The sequence below is a fragment of the Microcaecilia unicolor genome, unplaced genomic scaffold, assembly GCF_901765095.1.
Source record: "Microcaecilia unicolor unplaced genomic scaffold, aMicUni1.1, whole genome shotgun sequence".
NCBI lineage: Eukaryota > Metazoa > Chordata > Amphibia > Gymnophiona > Siphonopidae > Microcaecilia > Microcaecilia unicolor.
In genome coordinates this window covers 40506-60176 of record NW_021963110.1, presented here as the reverse complement: position 1 = coordinate 60176, position 19671 = coordinate 40506, and the positions used below count along the sequence as shown (strand labels likewise).

General features: G+C 39.4%; 1 protein-coding gene across 1 annotated transcript in view; it reads right to left on the bottom strand.

Moving 5' to 3' along the window:
* Positions 1–19671, bottom strand: part of LOC115458943 (regulating synaptic membrane exocytosis protein 1-like) — a gene marked incomplete at its 3' end in the record, with an annotated part of 175465 nt that overhangs the window by 137565 nt on the left and 18229 nt on the right. The window lies entirely within an intron of this gene.

Sequence of the window (19671 nt, the reverse complement as noted above, 5' to 3'; positions counted from 1 at the left end):
ATATACACAAGTGTGATTCACACCCCCAACATGCCTACTACATGACCATATCCCCTTTTCAGCTATGCATGTTGGAATTTACACAACCTCTTTTTAGAAAATGCCTAAAAAGAAGTGCATGTAAATTCCAATTATTGCCAATTAGTGATGATAATTGGTTGTTATTTGTCAATTATTATGACTAATTGGCTCATTACTCAATTGAGTAGCACGCATAAGTTGGCCACATGCAGAATTTAACACAAGCTACTTGCCATGCTTTACATAGAATCCAGCCCTTTCTGCCTAAAAGTAGGTGGATCCTTATAAAATTATCCCCACCATGCCTGAATACCACAGCTATCTGTATAGTTAGGCAGAACACCCTAGCTCAGCCCCAGCATTATATGGATCATGCCAGAGCAGTCAGAGAAAATTTTCAGTGGAGTTGTCTATATAGTGAACATAGTAAATGACGGCAGAAAAAGACCTGCATGGTCCATCCAGTCTGCCCAACAAGACAAACTCATATGTGCTACTTTTTGTGTATACCCTACTTTGATTTGTACCTGTCCTTTTCAGGGCACAGACCGTATAAGTCTGTCCAGCACTATCCCCGCCTCCCAACCACCAGCCCCGCCTCCCACCACTGGCTCTGGCACAGACCGTATAAGTCTGCCCAGCACTATCCTCGCCTCCCACCACCGGCTGGCTCTGCCACCCAAAATTAATGGATATGAGAATTATCCATATAGCACCAAAAAAGTGCTATTCTATAAGCCACACTTAAAGTTTATAAAATAGCACTTATGCCTGGGCGTAGTCATTTGCACCAACTGAAACGTGTTGCATATATATGCACCTAAATTGGGCCCATATCTCCCTTTATTCTATAAGAAAGCACATAAATGCTAGGAACGCCCCCGTTCTGCCCATGACCCTCCCATTTCCAAGCCCCCATTTTTTACTTACGTGTAAAATTTAGGTGCAGATCCCGTGCCTAAATTTATGCATTAAGGGGGAGATTCTCTATATGGTGCCTAAAAGAAATCACACTGAAATCAGTGCCGACTAAACGTATTCTATAATCGGTACCTAGATTTAGGGGCCAGTTATAGAATACGCTTAGTTGATATTTCAGAGCTTAAATCTACACATATCCATTTACACACCAATGAAAATGTGGCATAAATCCCAGCGCATAGATTTAGGCGCACTGGGCCATATTTTATAACTAAGCATGTAAATTTTGGAGCGTCCTCGAAATGCCCATTGCCTTGTCCATAAACATGCCCCTTTTTGCCTGTACACATTAGAAGTTTGGCACACATTGTTACAGAATACACTTAGCAGGTTGTGCGCCTAAATTCTAATCAGTGCCAATTAATGCTCATTATTGCTTGTTAAGTGCTGTTATCAGGGTTCATTAGCTTGTTAAACTACGTGCATTGTTATAGAATCCGCGCCAATTTTGGCACGGATCTCTAGGCATGCTATATAGAATCCAGGGGTAAAGGCCCTGTTTACAAACGTGTGCTAGTGTTTTTAGCATGCACTAAAAATTAGCATGCCCTAACTATGTAGATGCCCATAATATTTTTATGTGCGTCTACACAGTTAGCACATGCTAAATATGCTAGTGTGCATTTGTAAACAAGGCCCTAAATTCCAATTAAATCTAATTAGTGCCAATAATTGCTTGTTAAAAAGCCAATTATTGGCAATAAATAGCTAATTACATTACGTGTGCAATTTTTGTCAACAGAATTAGGGGGATAGCATCAGCTGCAATGCGAGGCACCTCCATTTAAGTGCCCAAGGGTGGCGGGTTAGGAGTTTATTCTATAAAGGAAGGAAGGCACCTGCTTTCCTATATAGAATGTAAAGTTAGTCACCAAAATGGAGGCACGAGGAATACTATGAGTATAGAAGGGTAAATAGGGGACTAGTGTGGACAACAAGACACTTCCAAAACACAAGTGCATTGGAGGCTGTCATATATGAGATTTTTTTATGGAAAGCCACTAAATGGCTCAATGCCACACCATGTTTCGGTAAAACTGCCTGCCTCAGGAGTCTTATTGTAAATATGAAACACAAATTCATCAAATAGCATGTCAGTACATCACAATGTTACTGAGATGGAGCAGTCTTGAAAAATACTTGGGACACACCTCGAAGAGAATATAGAGTCAGCCGATGACTGGCACTACCGAAAAGCGCACTGTGATGTCCTGATGTGCTATTTGATGTACTTGTGTTTTATATTTACAATAAGACTTCTGAGGCAGGCACTTCTGCAGAAACACAGTGCGTTGTTGAGTCGTTTAATGGCTTTCCATGAATAAATCTCATGCATGACAGCATCTGACTCCCTTGTGTTTCTAAAAGTGTCTTGTTGTCTACACTTATCCCCTGTTTACCCTTCCTTTATAGAATGCCAGTGTAACCTGATATATATGTGTCCAACACTTAGAAGCCTCCACTTAAACCAACTATAAAACTGGTGTAAATGCTAATGCCTATGTGTAACAGGAACCAGGGGCCTAGCCAGATTTCGGCGGGAGGGGGGTCCAGAGCCCGAGGTGAGGGGGCACATTTTATCCACCCCCGGCACTGCCGACCCCCCCACTACCATTGCCGACCCCCCCCAGTGCCGCCACAAACTTTGACCCCCCTGCCACGACCCTCTCGACCCCCCCTCCCGTCGCCAACCCTACCCTGCCGTCGCCTACCTTTGCTGGCAGGGGACCCCAACCCCCACCAGCCTAGGTCCTCTTCTTCCTTCGTTCTGTTTCTGAGTCTGGCGTCCTGCACCTTGTATGTGCAGGGCGTCAGACTCACAGAAACAGAACAATGCCTTGCGATCTGCAGGGCTTCATTCTGTTTCTGTGAGTCTGACGTCCTGCACGTTGTATGTGCAGGACGTCAGGCTCAGAAACAGAATGAACGAAGAAGAGGACCTCAGCTGGTGGGAGCTGGGGTCAACCACCAGCAAAGGTAGCAGATGGTGACGGCGGGTTGACAGCGGAAGGGGGGTCCAGAGGGTCATCGGCAGGGGGTCCAGGGCCAAATCTATGGGGGCCCAGGCCCCCGTGGCCCCACATAGCTATGCCCCTGGCAGGAACGCATGTAACTTACAGTACTCTGTAAGTTACATTCATGGTAGAATCCTCCTATGTTCCACCCATGTTTCTCCCCCATCTATGTCCCCCTTGTACTTGAACTATACAAATTATGAACACTGGTAGAGAATCGTGCAAGCATATATGTTTGTAAGTGTGCATGTAAAGCATGTGTAAATGTTGTTGCCTAAGTTACAGAACTGTTGACCTATTTTTTTTGTAAAAATATACTGGGGTCAAACCAGGGCTGGCTTAACCTGTCTAGATCAATTAGATCCAGATCATATCTCCCCTGGCCATACACACATACAAAATGTATCCAGTAAATTCTTCACATGTGATAACAGTGCAGGAATAGTTATGTACAGTTTGCTCACTTTGAACTCAGAGACTTATTAGCCCCAGAGCTGATCATATTTTAAAAAGTGATTGACCTTATTACCATGTCGGCAGTCAAGACAGGAGAATCTAGTTACTGCCACTTGATTGGCCCTCCCTCTATTCTTCAGGTCAATTCTTGGCAAAACATCTTGGGAATAATTGTAAACTTTTAATCTAGATATTAAGTGGCACCAGACGTATAGCTATTGCCACCAAACATGTAAGTATAAATTATACATTTAAATATACATATATAAATATATAGAATATCTGAACATCTACATATAAACAATGGGGACAATTCTGTAATGGGCACCTCCAATTAAGCGCCCACAGCAGGGGCGTAGCCAGATAGCCAATTTTGGGTGGGCCTGAGCCCAAGGTGGGTGGGCATGGAATTCCCCCCCGAGCCCCTCCAGTTTGCTCTTCTCTCCACCCCTCCCTGCCCACAAACCCCAAATATTAAATACTTGAGCTGGTGGGGTCCCTAAACTCTGCCAGCTGAAGATTTCCTACTACTACTTGAGCAGCCAGCACTCTTCCAAATGGCAGCCGGCAGCACTTGCCTCAAACTGATTCTGCTGCCAGCAGGCCATGCATGCTCATTGCTTTTGCATGTGTGAAAACTGAGCATGTGCAGAAAGGCCGGTCTTAGCGTCAGCTCAAGGCAAGTACTGCTGGCTGACATTTGGAAGAGCACTGGCTGCCCAAGGACAGAAAATCTTCAGCTGGCAAGGTTTGGGAATACCCACCAGCCATAGCAAGAGTGTCACAATTCTGGGTGGGCCTGACTCCAAAGTGGGTGGGCCTTGGCCCACCCAGGCCCACCTGTGGCTACGCCACTGGCCCACAGACTGCGCAGTGGGATCCTATCCTATAATGGAACCTGAGCGCTTAGGTTCTGTTACAGAATACTAGTGTAACCTAATATCTCCAAGCCTAACATTTACAAAAGACCACAGAATTAGCATTAAGTATGGGTGCCAAAATGCAAAGCTTTCCCTGTAAGTTACAGACATAGTTTGGACCCACCCATGTTCCACCCCTGTGCACACTCCCCCTGCATTATATGATATGTAAGTTAGGTATATTAATGCTTAGGTAGAATATGGACAATTATGTCACATGTGTGCACATGCACACATCAGTGTTAGTATTCTATACATTTATGCATGTAACATGCACTAAATGTAAATGCCCTGTTATAGAGTTGCCCTTTATATTTATAAGACCCCAAATATTGGTGCTATTTGTATAAGTTATATATTTGGTTCAGTTGGTCCGATGTTATACCTTGTTTTCCGACAGTTTGAGTCAAATACCCAGTGTACCTGAATGTAACTCACCTTGAGCTACTACTGAAAAAGGTGTGAGCAAAAACTAAATAAATAAAAATGTATAATCTTCACAGATAGGGCCAGATTCTATATTTGGCATTAAAAAAAACCAGCGCTGAAAAAACACGCTTAGTACTATTTTATAAACATCATCTAAAGTTAGGCGCGGTTTATAGAATACGTGTAGTGGCTGTCCCGTGACTAAAATTTAGGTGCAGCCATTTATGCCAATTAAAACCTAGTGTAAATGTCCATGTTTTATTTAGGCATGGATTGGGCAAATTTGCGTACATTTTAGGAATGCCCATGACCTTCCCATGCCCCTTCCATAGCCACATCCCCTTTTGTGATCCACACATTATTATTTATGTGCACCACTTTACAGAATACTTTAGTGAATGGGCATTACCACACCAGGTTCCGCTAGTGCAGCTTGATAAAAGAGGTCTAATATATAGAATCTACACCATTACCATAGCACTTATGGCTGAAGGGGGGCAACTAGATGTGGGTACAGTGGGTTTTGGGGGCAGTTTGGAGGGCTCCCATTTACCACCACAAGTGTAACAGGTAGGGGGGGTGGGCCTGGGTCCACCTGGCTGAAGTCCACTGCACCCACTAACAACTGCTCCAGGGACCTGCATACTGCTGTGATGGAGCTGAGTATGACATTTGAGGCTGGCATACAGGCTGGAAAAATGTTTTTTTGTGTGTTTCAATTTATTTAATGATTTTAACTTTTAACAAGAATACACTTGTTAATAAAATACAGCCATAATACATTACATAGAAATTAACCATATATTTTAAAGGAAATAACTCATAGAAGTACTAAATACTTCTCAATATAGTCCAAATACATTGCAACATAAAATTATTTGCTTCCTTAGACCCCATAAGTTGAGGAGGCGAAAAGAGTAAGAGAAGAATATATACAATAATTCGCCAAAAAATAACAAGTGGCGTAATATTCCCATAATTTACATTATTACAGCTGTTTAGAATCCAGAAAAGACTTTAGGCTATCAGGTGAATAAAAGGTGTATTTAACCTGACCCAATCTAATAAGGCATTTACACGGATAGGCAAGGAAAAACATCCCTCCAATCTCAGCAGTTCTTGATTTTAATGCCAAAAAGGCTTTCCTTCTCTGTTGAGTCGATTTTGTAACATCAGGAAAATCTGCACTTTAATACCACCAAAACAGGTTCTTAAGTTCTTAAAATAAAGCTTCATTATGTTGTTTAAATCCTGTTCAAATATTAAGGACAGAATCAAAGTGGACCGTTCTGTTGACTCATCCAGCGATTGCTCAAGTATAGCTGAAATATTAGCAAGATCCAAATTAGCATGATGAATTTCTTGATTTTTCCCAATCTCTCCTTTAGGAGTAGAAATATAGTATAATTTGTTAACTGGTGGAATTGCTTCCAAAGGCATTTTCAATACTTCAGTCAAGTATCTTTTAAATAAATCTAGCGGAGTAATCCCTAGGAGTTTGGGAAAGTTCAATAGATGTAGGTTTAATCTTCTATTAAAGTTTTCAATATATTCCATTCTTCTCCGAATATCAACATTATCTTTCACCACATTTATTTTAAATTCTTGGAGCGAGTCTACATTCTTTTGAATATTAACTACTTTCCCAGCTATTTCTTCTTTTATCCGGTCTACCTTTGAATTTAGCTCTTGAAATTTATTATTAAAGTTACTGACTTCACCCGAAGTTTGCTGTAAAGTCACATCCATCTCATTCAACTTTGCCCAAATCATTTCAAGATTTACCTCCTTCATTCTCACCGACGCTCCTGCCTCTAGACTCAGCGTCTTCCTTAGTGTTTCCTGACCCTCACTGTGTGTTCCACCCGTAACGCTTCCGGTAGGGCGGTGCATCACATCGGGATCCGTCGTCGACGCTGGGCAGGGAGGTCTTGTAATCAAAGGTGGAGAGAGAGATGTTTCCTCTCCCAGCAGGGCCTCCACTTTCCCAGAAGCCCCGCTATGGGATCCTCATCTCTATTTGGTTGGGAAACCGGTACGAAAAAGCAGTCAAGTCCGATCTGGGTCGAGGAGGGAGTCGAGGTAGGTGGGGGAACTAATTGCGTCGATCCCTTCCGTTTGGTATGGGGCATTATATCAGCAGGAATTATTTCCCCAGTTCGATCCTCGGAGACGCTTCTCCACACAACCTGTTATGCCGCCATCTTGAATCGCCTCGGCCTTTTTGGAAAAAAATGGTTTTTAACATTGTTTTTTTGGGTGGGAGGGGGTTAGTGACCACTAGGGGAGTCAGGGGTGGTCATCCCCGATTCCCTCTGGTGGTCATCTGGTCATTTAGGGCACTTTTTTGGGACTTGTTCGTGGGAAAAAAGGTCCAAAAAAAGTGACCCAAATTCGCGCTAAAAATGCCTTTCTTTTTTCGATTATCAGCCGAGGATGCCCATCTCTCCTCGACCGATAAACACGCCCCAGTCCCGCCTTCACCACGCTTCCGACATGCCCCCGTCAACTTTGGCCGTTTCCACAACAGATTGCAGTTGAAGACGCCCAAAATTGTTTTTCAATTATACCGATTTGGGCGCCCAATCCAGCTACTCTGCCCAGAAATTGCAGAGTAGCTGGTACATACCAGCTTCCTTATAATCCATACATACCAGCTTCCTTTTAATCGACAAATGAAATAGTTTGTATATAGGGGTAAGTTCACATCTGGCTGTGGCCTCACTCACTTCTGGTCATGGCCCCACCTCTAGTTCCACTTCCTTTTTGTCTACAAATTATGCCCTGATAATACTGATATTGTAATCCACCTGGGGACAAATGATCTCACCATCAATTGCAAGTTTGGAGCACAGAGAGCACTCCAGAGGCTTGGGGAGGGACTTGTCTTTGGTTCAGACTGCAGCTTGTTCTGAAATTATCCCTACATATGGGAAGGGAGAGGAAATTTAATAAGTTGCTTGAAGCTTGTTGTAAAGAAGAAGTTTTAGATATATAGTGGCATGGCCGTGGCCATGCACCCGCATCCAGACTCATCTTTCCTTCCGGTGGTCAGGCTCTACAGTTTCCCCAAATTTCCTCCTCCCTGCACTGATGCCTCTGCTGCCAGCTTCCCTGTGTTCCAAGCCTCACTCTGATGCCACAGGATTCTAGCCTCATTCCAGGGACTATTCAAACCTCACTCTGGTGTTTCAGCAGTCTAGCCCTGATGCCCTGCTTCTTCCTTCAGTGTGGTCCAAGCTTCATTCCCAGGCACCAGAGACCATGACATCATCAGTGAGGGTCCTTATAAGGAACCATGGTACAATCAGGCATTGCCTTCACAAAATTTGCTCTTCTGCAGCTCTGTTCCTGAGTTCCAGTCTGTAGGTGTTCCTGAGTTTCAGTCCATAGCTCTGTTCCTGAATTCCAGTGCACAGCTCTGTTCCTGAGTTCCAGTCCACAGCTCTGTTCCTGAGTTCCAGTCTTCGGCTTCTCCAGAATTCCAGTCTGTAGATCTGTTCCCAATTTCCAGTCTCCTGATTTCCAGCCTTTATCTCTGTGGTTCATCTGCCGGATATCCATTATCCAATCTGGTCTGGAGATGAATTTGTTTGTCATCCTTGGAGTTCCCCTACCTCCAAGGTTTGCAGTCAATGACAGCCCAAGGGCTCACTATTGGGACAGACACCCAGAATCGTAACACAAAGGAGGATGGGGCAGTATGTGGGAAAATAACAGGCTATACTGTTAGGATGGGCTACATCTTTCTGTGATATGAAAAAGGATCCTTGGGGAGAAAATCAGTTTGTATGTTTCTAGACATTTAAATTAGAGATTAGGGGGTGACAAAAAGAAGCAAGGGAATTCAGAAACTCACCCCAGGAAAACCACGATGGCAGTGGAGATAATAATAACACAGAAAACAATCTAAATGTAATTAATAACACATTGAAAGCAATGAGAACAAATGCTCATAGTCTAAGTAAAAAGGTTCAAGATTTCCGAGCTCTGATGTATGAAGAAGACTTGGATATTGTCGCTATTACAGAGACATGGTTCAATGATTCCCATGAATGGGTGTGACCATACCAGGCTATAATCTTTTTAGGAAAGATGGGAAGGGCCAAAGAGGTGGAGTGGCAATGTATGTGAAAAATAATATCAGAGCAATTCCTTATCAGACTGGGAGACTGGGCATCCAAATGGAAGATGATGTTTAATGTGAACAAGTACAAAGTGATGCATGTGGGAAACAAGGTTCCACATTAGGAGTCACCAACCAGGGAAGGGATCTAGGTGTCATTGTTGATGATACATTGAAACCCTCTGCTCAGTGTGCGGTGGCAGCTAAGAAAGAAAACAGAATGATAGGTATGGAATGGAAAACAAAAATGAGGATATTATGATTCCTTTGTATCACTCCATGGAGTTGAATGCACCTTGAATACTGTGTGTAATTCTGGTCACCGCATCTCAAAAAAGATAATGGAATTAGAAAAGGTACAGAGAAGGGCGACAAAACGATAAAGGGGATGGGATGACTTCCTATGAGGAAAGGCTAAAGGGGCTAAAGCTCTTCAGCTTGGAGAAAAGATGGCTGAGGGGAGATATGATAGAGGTCTACAAAATAATGAGTGGAGTAGAGTGGAACAGGTAGATGAAAATCTCTTGTTTTTTTAGAACTAGGAGCACACAATGAAGCTACAAAGTAGCAAATTTGGAAGTAGCAAAAATGGAAGCACAGTGGTCCATGCTGAAAGCTGTTATAAACATGGCAACAGATCTTTATACAAGGAAGATAAACAAGAGAAACAGGAAGCCTATATGGTTTTCCAAACAAGTGGCTGAAAAAATAAGGGCAAGAGAGGCTTTGTTCAAAAAAAAAGGTATCATCTTATTTTCTTTTCCATGTTTTATTTTGTTTGATTTCTATTGATAACCTTCAAAAAATACAGAAGCATACAACAAGAGGATCACAGAAAAGATTACAGGATTAAACTCAAAGTAGCAAAGAGGGAAATATGAATAGTGAGCGTGCAGAAGGAAGAAAAATGGCTAAAGATGTAAAGAGAGGTGACAAGACCTTTTTCAGATATAATGGGGAAAGGAGAAAAGCTAAGTGGAATTGTAAGACTGAAAGATGCTGAGAATGGCTATGTGGAGAATGATGAAGATAAAGCAAACATGCTAAACAACTATTTCTCTTCAGTGTTCATGGAAGAAAATCCTGCAGAAGGACTGTAGTAGGCTGCCGAGGGTATATTTGGGAATAGAATGGATATTGCACCATTCACAGATGAAAGCGTTTATAAACAACTTGAAAATCTGAAAGTGGACAAGATGGGATATATCCCAGGATACTGAGATAGATCAGAGATGTCTTGGCAGGATCTCTTAAGGATTTATTTAGTAGATCTTTAGAGATGGTAGAGGTTCTGCAGAATTGGAGATGAGCTGATGTGGTCCCTCTTCACAAAAACAGGGACAGGGAAGTAGTGGGAAACTACAGGCCAGTAAGCCTCACTTTGGTAGTAGGAAAAATCATGAAGTCACTGCTGAAGGAAAAGATAGTTAACTTTCTAGAAGGCAATGGGTTGTGGAGTCTGAGGCACCATGCCTTTACCAAAGGAAAATCCTGCCAAATGAATTTGATTTCTTTGACTAGGTAACCAAAGAACTGGATAAAAGATGTGCACTAGGTGTAATCTACTTGGATTTCAGCAAAGCCTTTGATACAGTTCCTCACAGAAGACTGAATTTAGGAACTAAAGTGATGAACTGGATTGGAAACTGGTTGACCAATAGGCAACAGAGGTTGGTGGTAAATGGAATCCGCTCAGAGGAAAGGAAGGTGAGTAGTGGAATGACTCAGGAATCAGTACTAGGGCCGATTCTGTTTAATATATTTGTGAGAGACATTGCTGAAGGATTAGAAGGAAAAGTTTGCCTTTTTGTGGATGACACGAAGATAACCAATAGAGTGGATAGCCCGGAGGGAGTAGAAACCATGAGAAGAGATGTCCAAAAACTAGAAGAATGGGTAAGAAGTGCAGAGTGATGCACTTGGGGTGCAAAAATCCAAAGCAGATGTACCAGATATGTGGAGAAACATTGTATTACAATTTTTAGATTAAGTATTTATGAAAAAGATATGTTTTCAATTGTGTTCAAAAAAGATAGGGGTCCTTTTACTAAGGTGTGCTGAAAAATGGCCTGTGCAGGTGTAGACATGTGTATTGGATGCGTGCAGGTCCGTTTTTCAGCGCACCTGCAAAAAAGGCCTTTTTCTGGGCCAAAAATGGATATGCGGCAATATTAAAATTGACGTGCGACCATTTTATGCCTGAGACCTTACCGCCACCCATTGACTTAGCGGTAAGGTCTCACATGTTAACCAGGCGGTAATCGTCAGTGATTGCACACTGCTGATTACCACCTGATTAGCGCCACATGGTAGAAAATAAAAAATATTTTCTGCCATATGTATCATACATAAGTAAAAAATGGAATTACCATCCAGGACTCGCAGTAGCCGGGCAGTAGTTTCAAATTGATGTGCATAGGCGCCTACGCGCCTTAGTAAAAGTGCCCATAATAAGAAGTTATTAACTGGATATAAGAGGAAGCAAATTCCTAAACTTTAAGAGACTGAAAACAGAATGAACTAAAAATAATTTTACTCTTAGACTGAAACTGATAGGAAACAGAGAAGACCTTGATTCATTGTGCGAATCACTCAACTTACAAGAGGAATCACTAAAGCAATAATAGAATTATTAGAAGACTGCCCAGATAGTATTTTGTAAACTAAACAAGATATTTTAAAAATTATTTGAGCCTCCACAGCCAACCAGTGAAGCTAGATTAATAAAGGGGATGCATGATCAAATGTTTCCATTTTAAAAATTAATTGAGCTGCAGGATTTTGTAACAAAAGGTCTTTTCCAGGTTTTTTGTGAAATTCCTACATACAGAGAGTAGCTGTAGTCCTTCTATGTCAAAATTAGCAATTGTACCACTGAAGCAAAATGATTCCTGTAAAAAATAGGAGTGAATCCATCTAAGTGGTCTACATTTTAAAAACATTTTCTTTTCATAATTATTAACTTGAAGTTCCATAGACAAGGCAGAGTCTAATATCACTCCCAGGACTCTAAAGGTTTTGTCAACTGAAAGGGAGGAGTCATTTAAATAAATAGAACTTTATTTGAATCAGAACTAAACCAAAGGATTTTAGTCTTATCTGTATTTAGCTTTAGAAGACAAGATAAAGATCAAGCTCTGATCTTATCAATATGCATTTTAATCCTACGATATAAATAGTGCAGATCTTGAGAAATAAGTAACAAGATAAAAACATCCACATATGGAAAATCATTAAACCATTTAAGTGTATTGTTAGTGATTCCCAATTCAGCCAGATTACACAAAATATCATTATCAACCGTATCAAAGGCTGCAGAGATGTCAAACTGCAAAAGCACAATTTGATCTCCTCTGCTGAATACTTTCTTTACTTCAGATGCTAAATTTATCAACAATAACTCTGTACTATGGGACTGCCTAAATCCATACTGTGAAGAATTAAGTACATTTATATTATTTATTATTTTATTTCCTTTTATTTGATATACCGCCAACTGCCAAAATGACATGTAGGTGGTTTACAATAAATTGAGCCTGCGATGAATGGGAAAGCACGGGGTACAAATGTAATAAATACATAAATAAATAAATAAAGAAAGAAAGAAAGAAAGAAAGAAAGAAAGAAAGAAATAAAAGCACATGTATCTTCTATGTAGTCTCATAATTGTGAGCTAGCTATAAACTCAGTTTATTTAGTGGTCCTTTTACTAATGTATGCTTACTGCAGGTTAAAACGTCTATCATGAGGGGAACTGAAGCATCCTGTGGCAGTTTGGCATGTACATGTACTTCTCACATGCTAAAAAGTAAATTTTATTTTTTAGCATTGGGGACATGTTTAGGGGCAAAGAGTGGGCATGTTTAGTACATATGCATTGCTATTAGCATGTGATTAGCGTGTGAGCCCTTACTGCCTAGAAAATAGATATAGTTAAGGGCTCACTCACTAATGGCCGCATGCTAATTGAAAAATTAGCGCATGGCCATTATTGCTGATATACAAAAATCGTACATGTTAAAAGGCGGTCTCATTGTGTGGAAACCTACATGCTAGTAATAGTAGAGGCCACCTTTTAGCACAGCTTAGTAAAAGGGCCCCTTAGTAAAAAGTGGAATGCTAGCTATTGGCCTAAAACTACTCGCTTTAGATAGATTAAGACCTTCTGGAATACAAGTTGGGACAATCTCACTCATCTTGGAAGGAAAATTACAGAGCAGATAGCACAGAATTTAGAAAATGTACTAACCATTCAATTATTTCAATGGGACAGTCAACGAAAAGAAAAGATGGACAGTGGTCAAGAATACAGTGTGTTGATGAGAGTTTATGTAAAAGTAATTTCACCTCAGGGACACTTACTACCTTAAAATGAGACCAAAGTATATTCACTAAAACCCCATTACTATCATCTCCCTTCACATCACATAATTCATAGTCTACAAATATAGGGTAGAGAAATTATCCAATGGAGAAAATAAAGTAAAGTAAGGTAACAGGAGAAATACACTTATAAAACTCAATCACAAGAACATAAGAATAGCCATACTGGGTCAGACCAATGGTCCATCTAGCCCAGTATCCTGTTTCCAACAGTGGCTAAGCCAGGTCACATGTACCTGGCAGAAACCCAATTATTACCAATCCCAGGACAAGTAGTGGCTGTCCCCATGTCTATTTCAATAGCAGACTATGGACTTTTCCTCCAGGAATGTGTCAAAACCTTTTTTAAACCCAGATATGCTAATCAGACCCTCAGAGATGGTATCAACTTCTCTCCCACAGGGGAGGAAGAAACAGGGACTTTATCACTTAAGAGGAAAGGCAACTGTTCAAGTTCAAATTCAAGTTCAATATATTTGATATACTGTCAATTTTCAAAAGAAATCTAAGTGGTTTACAATATTTAAAATAATTAAGGGAGAATACAGTGTAACACGACAACACAAGGTACAAGAGGACAGTGGGAGGATAGTATTCTTAGTGGGGGCTGGGAGTAAGGGTGTATTCAATTAGAGCATATCTCAAGTCTGTCTCTAGCTTTACAGCAGTGGTGGTGACTCTCGGCTTCATTTTCACAGCAGTTTCCTGAAAGAGAATATACTTTCAGAGAACCAAACACTGCTTAGTTTGATGAGATAGCTAGAAATTCTAGAGCAGGTCTAGAAGCTCTATTCCAGGCATACTGTGTCTTCATGGAAGGCAGAGCTTGCTTTCAGTCGGTCAGTTGTTCTTGAAAAAAAACAACACTCCCTTATGTTTTATTAAACATTTATAGGGACATTTCAAAGTAAATTGAGCCCCCAACTGAAAAACTCTTGGGGCCCTATTTACTAAAGTACAATAGCATTTTTAACACATGCTAAAATTAGTGCATGCTAAATGCTAGAGTTGCCTATATGTTCCTATGGGCAACCTAGTGTTTATCATTAGCACATACTAAAAATTCTAGTGCACCCTTAACACAGCTTAGTAAACAGGGTCCATCGTCTCATCAGCAGAAACTGCCTCCAATGGGCCTGGGTTGATTGTGCTACATCTGGAAAGACCCAAAGTAAAATATTACAAAATAGTTCTTGACAATATTTGAAAAGCCTTCTCAAAATCAATATCATGGTCTGCTGTCTCTGCAAACACAGCAATCAAAGTAGAAACTTGTAAACCAGAGTCCATCCCTAAGTCTTCTAAATTATCAGATAGCTCCAAAGACATTTCCATATGATCATCTTTCTTAGCTAAAACAGTTGGTACATGATGAACCTTTAACAAGCTTGATATTGTTGATCATTTTAACAGCTCTTTCATATTTCCTTTCGGGGAAACCCTTTCTGCTTTAGAAAGGTAATACATCTAAGATTTCTAGCTCTTGTAATATTTTCAACAAACAAGCTTCCACCATAGTAAAACATAATACTCTGATACACAGCAAGATGGAGCAACTTCCAGCTTTCTGTGTATCAAAGTATTATCTTGTACTATGGTGGAAGCTTGCTTGTGGTTTGAGAGGGTGTATTTCTCCTGACACAGCTTTTCAGCTAAACAGGGCCTCTGTTGAGAATTACTATGACTTGGAGGATGATGCTGCTTTGTGAATTTGGAACTGCTATTGAGAAGATGACTGAGAAGTATAACAGCTCTGGTTAGGGCACATTTCTATTTTTTCAGCATTTATTTTTAGACTTAAAAACTCCTAAGGAGTAGCCTAGTGGTTAAGGTGGTGGACTTTGGTCCTGAGGAGCTGAGTTCAATTCCTGGCCCAGGCAGCTCCTTGTGACTTTGGGCAAGTGACTTAACCCTCCATTGTCTGCTGCATTGAGCCTGCCATGAGTGGGAAAAAGTGTGGGGTACAAATAAAAAAAGACCTTTCTTCAATAAGCCACCTTTCAGTTTTTTTGCATGAAATTAGATGACTTAAAACAGCATGATCCAGATTTGTGACTTTTTGATATATGCCTTTTCAGATTTTGGATCTTTAATTAGTGGAGATTTTTTATGACTTATGATTGAGAGGGCATACTATGGCATATTATGCATATAGGGATTAGGAGAGTGACATATTTCTGAGGTCTTTTTTCTCCACTATTTTTTGAATTTTCAGTGAAACTAAGAAAGTTTAACTGGAACTATGTAGTTTCTTTTGTTTTGATTTTCATGGTCTCCAGCGATACCAATTTAGATACTTTCAAGTTCATATCTTCCAATCTTTTAAACTTTTTCTCCTGCTTAGCTATTTTTACAGAAAAAGTAGCTGATAGGTACTGAATATCTTTTAATCAATAAACTGTTTTTATTGCTGGAAGATCTATCTAATGTAAATTCTGTCATGAATACTAGTGGTTTTATTTTACTAGTCGCTTCTGACTTAGCTTTGTTATTTTCAAAAACAAAATTTTTGTTAGAGAACAACTCTCTCCATCTGTGAACAGCCCTTATTTCATAGTATCATGGATACAAGAATACTAGTGGATCAACTATTATGTCAGTTTGATAACACTGAATTCTCAGAATCTAAACATTTGTATTCAAAACTTGATAAATTCTTTTGTTGTCTAGATACTTGTCCTCCATACTTGATGAATCAAGCTTCTTCTCAATTCTTAACCCTTTTAACAGACTTATTAAATTTTCATTTACAGGTAATTTTTCCTATTTCAGCAGGAGATAGTACTTACCCAAATCTGAAAAAAATTGAAGTCTAGTTTATCTGAGGTTAGTTACTACCATCCCTTGGCCTCTATTATTCTTTTTATCAAAATAATGGAAGGTTGGCATGACATGATCTTCTTTATGCCACTCAATCAGCGTTCAGAATAAATTATAGCACAGAAATGGTGATAAGTTCTCTGGTTGTACATGGAAAGATCTTTCATGCACCTTTAATTTAGTGGAAAGAGCCTCAGTTGTTGCTGGAGCTTCAATAATATTAATAGGAATTGCATATAATAGCGTTCTCCACAAAGCTGCATTCAATCATTGGCTCAAAAAAACCTCCATATTGATTTTTTTCTTTTCTTTCTCTTCAAAAATGATTGTATATAAAATTCTAATTTTCTGAACAGATCCAATTGAAAACCCTTATGTTTCAATCATTGAGCGTGAGAAAGAGAGAGCCACTTATCTTATAATGGAACAATCCCATTAACACAACATGAACAATATTGGATCTACTGTTAACATGATTGAATGGTCAGTATTCAGTATTTCTTTAAAAATATTACCTGCTAGTGCACAGGTGCCAGCGTTATGAAAAAACAAGCGCCATTTTTTGATCTTAGCAAAGTGGAATAAGTGGACAACCCTTTTATTGATGAATATATGCACCCTATAATTCATGCAACCCAAAATAACAGTGAGTAGATATGAGTGGAATGATTTTTTTCTTATTTTTCAGAGAATGAGATGGATAGAGGCCTTCCCCTGACGAAGCGGTAGTGAAACGGGCTCCTGAAAGGGATTGTCCCATTATAAGATAAGTGTCTCTCTCTCATGCTCAATGACTGAAACTTAAGGGTTTTCAATTGGATCTGTATAGGAAATGAGAATTTTATATACAAAACATTTTGAAAAGAAACAAAAAGAAAAATTAAATCAATCAGGTTTTTTTGAGCCAATGATTAAATGCAGCTGAGCGGAGAACGTTATTATTACATGCAGTTCCTATCGATGTTATTGAAGCTCCAGCAACAACTGAGGCTCTTTTCCTTCTTTTAACAAGCATTAAAATTTAAAAAAAGTGATTTGTATGGTGAAGATTTCCTGAACAGATATTCTTTAGATTGATCACTATTTAGAGATTTTTAGTGGAAACTTGTTTCAGTGATCATTTTCTCCATTTTGAAGTTTGATATAAATTGTTACAAGACAACTGGGTGATATTTACTAAGGATCTCCCCATCCCCCACTCCATTGGTTTAGAATGAGGGAACCAACTTAGTGAATGATTGCTTTTGCATTTTAATAAAGATATCAGCAAAAATTACATCATTGATGATTTATTCTATGGTGCTGGCAAACAAAGAGCAAGCTTTGACTGTGTGTGATTAAGTACTGCTGGCTGCTGCATGTTATAGTAACTAATTAAAATAATTTAAAATAAAAGGTGTTTATTATTTGCATGGCTTAGGACCATTCTTCAGGAGCAATAAAACCTAAGTTGAAAGAAAAGCTGTTCCCCTTTCTGGAACAGATGTCTGAATAAAACAAACGTATTAGCAGCTTGTGAAAGTATCGTTTTTTACATATATACTGTACTATTTAAATGCCCCAGTATATGCAAATTACACACCTGCAATTACATAAAGGCCTAGCAATATGAAATCTGAATGTGTGTTCGCTAATTTCCATCAACTAGGAAAGAGAAATAATTTCTTCTTTTTAAAACGAAACTAAATCACTTTAAGAAATCAATGTGTCATATGTACATGCAAGGACTTCTTTTGCCTTTCTTTCTCTGTCAGCTTAGTTCCATTTCATTTATATCTTTCATTCCTAATGAAAAATAATAAAAGTTTTATGAATGAAATGAATTTTTACCATATAAATGAACCATATATTTGTATTTAAGTGTTCCATTTGAAGTATTTCCTTCCATTAAAATTATTCTTATGAACAATAATCCCCTTCTCAGACTGTATTCCAAACCTGGAATCAGTGAAATAAGCAAAGCAATCTAGTACTCATTAGAATTTAGTATATATGGGTTTCTGACAGTGTATATAAAGGGCAGGCACTTGTGTGTTCTCCTTGAAGCGCCCCGCTTAAGCTAAAGTGACATTTTCATCAAGCAAAAATGTTCTTTGAAAAATAAAATGTACAGGTTAAGAACTGGCAATAAGCTTTAAAGACGCCGCTATTTTGAATATACACATACAAGACTAAGACAAGGCACAGGTTAAAGTCAGCTTTCAAATACTGTTAACACTAGTTAGACTCCTGTCTCCAGGAGCACCTGCATGATAGCTGAAAAAGGAGAAACACTTACAGGCACAGTGGACTGGAACTTCACAAGCAGCAGCTTTCCCCTATTCATTCTTGGAAATAAATTCAGTTTACAGAACAATCAAGTTATTATCTATGACCACAGCAAGAACTGTCTCCTCCTCTATGTTCTTAGGTGCATTTGTGGTCAATAGGAAGGATTTTATAGACAGCAATTTCTCTCACCACACATCTTTATTATGGACTCTTTCATTACCCAATTCACAGATGTGACACTTCATAATGCCTTGCAGCTCTGAGGAAATTAGCATGGAGCTTATTCCTCTCCTGACAAGGTTTGAATTGTCCCTTGGTATCAGTGGCCTTTATCAATACATACTAGGGAGCTGCCTACCCTTGCTGTTGCGTGCAAACTCACTTATTAGTATTAGCTCCTATGACACTTGTACAATAAGGTATCTAACAACAGATTTATTGACCAAGAGAGAAATACACTTCACTTCCATTAAATAAAACGTGAAACATCTTATGCTACAAATAAATAGTAGAGAATAATGGAGCATCAGAAAAAGAAGTCAAATTGCAGTCAGTTGAAATTGGCAAAATCTTTTAAAACTGTCTTAGCAAATAACTGCTAAATATGTCAGTCAATAAATATACATTTCTGCAGTACATTTGAGTATCAGCTGCCCCTGAGATGAGCTGATTATTGCAATTTTAATGCATTTAGTAACATTACTGATGTAATTCCTCTATTGATGGAGAGTAATGCTCCTTGGGGCTAGGCAGTGCTACTGCTGTTCAGTGAGACAGGCTTCTTCCTCACACAGATCCTCTGAGGTAAAAGCCCTTCTCTTTATAGAATGCACAAACCCATCCAGAGTAGGCTGGCAAAGACTCCTGAGGTCAAATCTTCACCTTCCCTTTATATTTACCCACAGGAAACTGAGGAAAAACCTGCAATCAGAGTGGTGCACTCCCCATAATCTTGAGAGAGCTCACTCTAAAAGCAAATAATTTATCTGGTTAACTAACTAGGCTAACCAGTAAATCATTTTGAATACTGATCCCTTGAATTATTATCTCTTATGGACAAAGGCTTATATATGGAAACAATTTTATAATCTGATTTAATTTTATTTATTGGCATGCATTTTTCTATACCATTAAATACACACTGTATAGCCGAATGAAACAATCATTTACATAAACCTAGAAGAGACCTTTCACTAGGGTGCGTAAAGTTACATGGAAATACTTTAAAAACAAATAGGAGGAAGTATTT